Source organism: Scyliorhinus torazame, chromosome 4, assembly GCF_047496885.1.
Source record: "Scyliorhinus torazame isolate Kashiwa2021f chromosome 4, sScyTor2.1, whole genome shotgun sequence".
Lineage (NCBI taxonomy): Eukaryota > Metazoa > Chordata > Chondrichthyes > Carcharhiniformes > Scyliorhinidae > Scyliorhinus > Scyliorhinus torazame.
The window spans coordinates 3,092,546-3,098,919 of record NC_092710.1 but is presented as its reverse complement, the minus strand read 5'-3'; positions in this window follow the sequence as shown (position 1 = coordinate 3,098,919).

Sequence of the window (6,374 nt, the reverse complement as noted above, 5' to 3'; positions counted from 1 at the left end):
TTTTGTTTTAGTTTGCATGTGTGTGCCTGTGCTTTTGTTTGAGTTTGCGTGTGTGTGTCTGCACTTTTGTTTCAGTTTGCGTGTGTGTGTCTGCGTTTTGTTTGAGTGTGCGTGTGTGTGTCTGCACTTTTATTTGAGTTTGCGTATGTGTGTCTGTGCTTTTGTTTTAGTTTGCATGTGTGTGCCTGTGCTTTTGTTTGAGTTTGCGTGTGTGTGTCTGCGCTTTTGTTTGAGTTTCCGTGTGTGTCTGCACTTTTGTTTGAGTGTGCGTGTGTGTGTCTGCACGTTTGTTTGAGTTTGCGTGTGTGTGTCTGCACTTTTGTTTTAGTTTGCGTGTGTGTGTCTGCACTTTTGTTTGAATTTGCGTGTGTGTGTCTGCACTTTTGTTTGAATTTGCGTGTGTGTGTCTGCACTTTTGTTTGAGTTTGCGTGCGTGTGACTGCGCTTTTGTTTGAGTTTGCGTGTGTGTGTCTGCACGTTTGTTTGAGTTTGCGTGTGTGTGTCTGCACTTTCGTTTGAGTTTGCGTGTGTGTGTCTGCGCTTTTGTTTGAGTTTGCGTGTGTGTGTCTGCGCTTTTGTTTGAGTTTGCGTGCGTGTCTGCACTTTTGTTTGAGCGTGCGTGCGTGTGTCTGCGCTTTTGTTTGAGTTTCCGTGTGTGTCTGCACTTTTGTTTGAGTTTGCGTGTGTGTGCCTGCGCGTTTGTTTGAGTTTGCGTGTGTGTGTCTGCACTTTTGTTTGAATTTGCGTGTGTGTGTCTGCACTTTTGTTTTAGTTTGCGTGTGTGTGTCTGCACTTTTGTTTGAGTTTGCGTGTGTGTGTCTGCACTTTTGTTTGAGTTTGCGTGTGTGTGTCTGCGCTTTTGTTTGAGTTTGCGTGTGTGTGTCTGCGCTTTTGTTTGAGTTTGCGTGCGTGTCTGCACTTTTGTTTGAGCGTGCGTGCGTGTGTCTGCGCTTTTGTTTGAGTTTCCGTGTGTGTCTGCACTTTTGTTTGAGTTTGCGTGTGTGTGCCTGCGCGTTTGTTTGAGTTTGCGTGTGTGTGTCTGCACTTTTGTTTGAATTTGCGTGTGTGTGTCTGCACTTTTGTTTTAGTTTGCGTGTGTGTGTCTGCACTTTTGTTTGAATTTGCGTGTGTGTGTCTGCACTTTTGTTTGAGTTTGCGTGCGTGTGCCTGCGCTTTTGTTTGAGTTTGCGTTTGTGTGTCTGCACGTTTGTTTGAGTTTGCGTGTGTGTGTCTGCACTTTTGTTTGAGTTTGCGTGTGTGTGTCTGCGCTTTTGTTTGAGTTTGCGTGTGTGTGCCTGCGCTTTTGTTTGAGTTTGCGTGCATGTGCCTGCGCGTTTGTTTGAGTTTGCATGTGTGTGTCTGTGCTTTTGTTTGAGTGTGCGTGTGTGTGTCTGTGCTTTTGTTTGAGTTCGCGTGTGTGTGTCTGCAGTTTTGTTTGAGTTTGCGTGTGTGTGTCTGTGCTTTTGTTTGAGTGTGCGTGCATGTGTGTGCACTTTTGTTTGAGTTTCCGTGTGTGTCTGCGCGTTTGTTTGAGTTTGCGTGTGTGTGTCTGCAGTTTTGTTTGAGTTTGCATGTGTGTGTCTGTGCTTTTGTTTGAGTGTGCGTGCATGTGTGTGCACTTTTGTTTGAGTTTCCGTGTGTGTCTGCGCGTTTGTTTGAGTTTGCGTGTGAGTGTCTGCACTTTTGTTTGAGTTTGCGTGTGTGTGTCTGCACTTTTGTTTCAGTTTGCGTGTGTGTGTCTGCAGTTTTGGTTGAGTTTGCGTGTGTGTGTCTGCAGTTTTGTTTGAGTTTGCGTGTGTGTGTCTGCAGTTTTGTTTGAGTTTGCGTGTGTGTGTCTGCAGTTTTGTTTGAGTTTGCGTGTGTGTGTCTGCGCTTTTGTTTTAGTTTGCATGTGTGTGCCTGTGCTTTTGTTTGAGTTTGCGTGTGTGTGTCTGCACTTTTGTTTGAGTTTGCGTATGTGTGTCTGCGCTTTTGTTTGAGTTTGCGTGTGTGTGTCTGCACTTTTGTTTGAGCGTGCGTGCGTGTGTCTGCGCTTTTGTTTGAGTTTCCGTGTGTGTCTGCACTTTTGTTTGAGTTTGCGTGTGTGTGCCTGCGCGTTTGTTTGAGTTTGCGTGTGTGTGTCTGCACTTTAGTTTGAATTTGCGTGTGTGTGTCTGCACTTTTGTTTTAGTTTGCGTGTGTGCGTCTGCACTTTTGTTTGAGTTTGCGTGTGTGTGCCTGCGCATTTGTTTGAGTTTGCGTGTGTGTGTCTGCACTTTTGTTTGAATTTGCGTATGTGTGTCTGCACTTTTGTTTGAGTTTGCGTGCGTGTGCCTGCGCTTTTGTTTGAGTTTGCGTGTGTGTGTCTGCGCGTTTGTTTGAGTTTGCGTGTGTGTGTCTGCGCTTTTGTTTGAGTGTGCGTGCATGTGTGTGCACTTTTGTTTGAGTTTCCGTGTGTGTCTGCGCGTTTGTTTGAGTTTGCGTGTGAGTGTCTGCACTTTTGTTTGAGTTTGCGTGTGTGTCTGCACTTTTGTTTCAGTTTGCGTGTGTGTGTCTGCGCGTTTGTTTGTGTTTGCGTGTGTGTGTCTGCAGTTTTGTTTGAGTTTGCGTGTGTGTGTCTGCAGTTTTGTTTGAGTTTGCGTGTGTGTGTCTGCAGTTTTGTTTGAGTTTGCGTGTGTGTGTCTGCAGTTTTGTTTGAGTTTGCGTGTGTGTGTCTGTGCTTTTGTTTGAGTTTGCGTGTGTGAGCCTGCGCTTTTGTTTGAGTTTGCGTGCGTGTGTCTGCGCATTTGTTTGAGTTTGCGTGTGTGTGTCTGCGCGTTTGTTTGTGTTTGCGTGTGTGTGCCTGCGCTTTTGTTTGAGTTTGCGTGCGTGTGCCTGCGCGTTTGTTTGAGTTTGCGTGTGTGTCTGCACTTTTGTTTGAGTTTGCATGTGTGTGTCTGCGTTTTGTTTGAGTGTGCGTGTATGTGTCTGCACTTTTGTTTTAGTTTGCAAGTGTGTGCCTGTGCTTTTGTTTGAGTTTGTGTGTGTGTGTCTGCACTTTTGTTTGAGTTTGTGTGTGTGTGTCTGCACTTTTGTTTGAGTTTGTGTGTGTGTGTCTGCACTTTTGTTTGAGTTTGCGTGCGTGTGCCTGCGCGTTTGTTTGAGTTTGCGTGTGTGTGTCTGCACTTTTGTTTGAATTTGCGTGTGTGTGTCTGCGCGTTTGTTTGAGTTTGCGTGTGAGTGTCTGCACTTTTGTTTGAGTTTGCGTGTGTGTGTCTGCACTTTTGTTTCAGTTTGCGTGTGTGTGTCTGCGTTTTGTTTGAGTGTGCGTGTGTGTGTCTGCAGTTTTGTTTGAGTTTGCGTGTGTGTGTCTGCAGTTTTGTTTGAGTTTGCGCGTGTGTGTCTGCAGTTTTGTTTGAGTTTGCGTGTGTGTGTCTGCGCTTTTGTTTGAGTTTGCGTGTGTGAGCCTGCGCTTTTGTTTGAGTTTGCGTGCGTGTGTCTGCGCATTTGTTTGAGTTTGCGTGTGTGTGTCTGCTCGTTTGTTTGTGTTTGCGTGTGTGTGTCTGCGCTTTTGTTTGAGTTTGCGTGCGTGTGCCTGCGCGTTTGTTTGAGTTTGCGTGTGTGTCTGCACTTTTGTTTGAGTTTGCATGTGTGTGTCTGCGTTTTGTTTGAGTGTGCGTGTATGTGTCTGCACTTTTGTTTTAGTTTGCAAGTGTGTGCCTGTGCTTTTGTTTGAGTTTGTGTGCGTGTGCCTGCGCGTTTGTTTGAGTTTGCGTGTGTGTGTCTGCACTTTTGTTTGAATTTGCGTGTGTGTGTCTGCGCGTTTGTTTGAGTTTGCGTGTGAGTGTCTGCACTTTTGTTTGAGTTTGCGTGTGTGTGTCTGCACTTTTGTTTCAGTTTGCGTGTGTGTGTCTGCGTTTTGTTTGAGTGTGCGTGTGTGTGTCTGCACTTTTGTTTGAGTTTGCGTATGTGTGTCTGTGCTTTTGTTTTAGTTTGCATGTGTGTGCCTGTGCTTTTGTTTGAGTTTGCGTGTGTGTGTCTGCACTTTTGTTTCAGTTTGCGTGTGTGTGTCTGCGTTTTGTTTGAGTGTGCGTGTGTGTGTCTGCACTTTTATTTGAGTTTGCGTATGTGTGTCTGTGCTTTTGTTTTAGTTTGCATGTGTGTGCCTGTGCTTTTGTTTGAGTTTGCGTGTGTGTGTCTGCGCTTTTGTTTGAGTTTCCGTGTGTGTCTGCACTTTTGTTTGAGTGTGCGTGTGTGTGTCTGCACGTTTGTTTGAGTTTGCGTGTGTGTGTCTGCACTTTTGTTTTAGTTTGCGTGTGTGTGTCTGCACTTTTGTTTGAATTTGCGTGTGTGTGTCTGCACTTTTGTTTGAATTTGCGTGTGTGTGTCTGCACTTTTGTTTGAGTTTGCGTGCGTGTGACTGCGCTTTTGTTTGAGTTTGCGTGTGTGTGTCTGCACGTTTGTTTGAGTTTGCGTGTGTGTGTCTGCACTTTCGTTTGAGTTTGCGTGTGTGTGTCTGCGCTTTTGTTTGAGTTTGCGTGTGTGTGTCTGCGCTTTTGTTTGAGTTTGCGTGCGTGTCTGCACTTTTGTTTGAGCGTGCGTGCGTGTGTCTGCGCTTTTGTTTGAGTTTCCGTGTGTGTCTGCACTTTTGTTTGAGTTTGCGTGTGTGTGCCTGCGCGTTTGTTTGAGTTTGCGTGTGTGTGTCTGCACTTTTGTTTGAATTTGCGTGTGTGTGTCTGCACTTTTGTTTTAGTTTGCGTGTGTGTGTCTGCACTTTTGTTTGAGTTTGCGTGTGTGTGTCTGCACTTTTGTTTGAGTTTGCGTGTGTGTGTCTGCGCTTTTGTTTGAGTTTGCGTGTGTGTGTCTGCGCTTTTGTTTGAGTTTGCGTGCGTGTCTGCACTTTTGTTTGAGCGTGCGTGCGTGTGTCTGCGCTTTTGTTTGAGTTTCCGTGTGTGTCTGCACTTTTGTTTGAGTTTGCGTGTGTGTGCCTGCGCGTTTGTTTGAGTTTGCGTGTGTGTGTCTGCACTTTTGTTTGAATTTGCGTGTGTGTGTCTGCACTTTTGTTTTAGTTTGCGTGTGTGTGTCTGCACTTTTGTTTGAATTTGCGTGTGTGTGTCTGCACTTTTGTTTGAGTTTGCGTGCGTGTGCCTGCGCTTTTGTTTGAGTTTGCGTTTGTGTGTCTGCACGTTTGTTTGAGTTTGCGTGTGTGTGTCTGCACTTTTGTTTGAGTTTGCGTGTGTGTGTCTGCGCTTTTGTTTGAGTTTGCGTGTGTGTGCCTGCGCTTTTGTTTGAGTTTGCGTGCATGTGCCTGCGCGTTTGTTTGAGTTTGCATGTGTGTGTCTGTGCTTTTGTTTGAGTGTGCGTGTGTGTGTCTGTGCTTTTGTTTGAGTTCGCGTGTGTGTGTCTGCACTTTTGTTTGAGTTTGCGTGTGTGTGTCTGCACTTTTGTTTGGGTTTGCGTGTGTGTGTCTGCGTTTTGTTTGAGTTTGCGTGTGTGTGTCTGCACTTTTGTTTGAGTTTGCGTGTGTGTGTCTGCACTTTTGTTTGAGTTTGCGTGTGTGTGTCTGCACTTTTGTTTGAGCGTGCGTGCGTGTGTCTGCGCTTTTGTTTGAGTTTCCGTGTGTGTCTGCACTTTTGTTTGAGTTTGCGTGTGTGTGCCTGCGCGTTTTTTTGAGTTTGCGTGTGTGTGTCTGCACTTTAGTTTGAATTTGCGTGTGTGTGTCTGCACTTTTGTTTTAGTTTGCGTGTGTGTGCCTGCGCGTTTGTTTGAGTTTGCGTGTGTGTGTCTGCACTTTTGTTTGAATTTGCGTGTGTGTGTCTGCACTTTTGTTTGAGTTTGCGTGCGTGTGCCTGCGCTTTTGTTTGAGTTTGCGTGTGTGTGTCTGCGCTTTTGTTTGAGTTTGCGTGTGTGTGTCTGCGCTTTTTTTTGAGTGTGCGTGCATGTGTGTGCACTTTTGTTTGAGTTTCCGTGTGTGTCTGCGCGTTTGTTTGAGTTTGCGTGTGAGTGTCTGCACTTTTGTTTGAGTTTGCGTGTGTGTCTGCACTTTTGCTCCAGTTTGCGTGTGTGTGTCTGCAGTTTTGTTTGAGTTTGCGTGTGTGTGTCTGCAGTTTTGTTTGAGTTTGCGTGTGTGTGTCTGCAGTTTTGTTTGAGTTTGCGTGTGTGTGTCTGCAGTTTTGTTTGAGTTTGCGTGTGTGTGTCTGCGCTTTTGTTTGAGTTTGCGTGTGTGAGCCTGCGCTTTTGTTTGAGTTTGCGTGCGTGTGTCTGCGCGTTTGTTTGAGTTTGCGTGTGTGTGTCTGCGTGTTTGTTTGTGTTTGCGTGTGTGTGCCTGCGCTTTTGTTTGAGTTTGCGTGCGTGTGCCTGCGCGTTTGTTTGAGTTTGCGTGTGTGTCTGCACTTTTGTTTGAGTTTGCGTGTGTG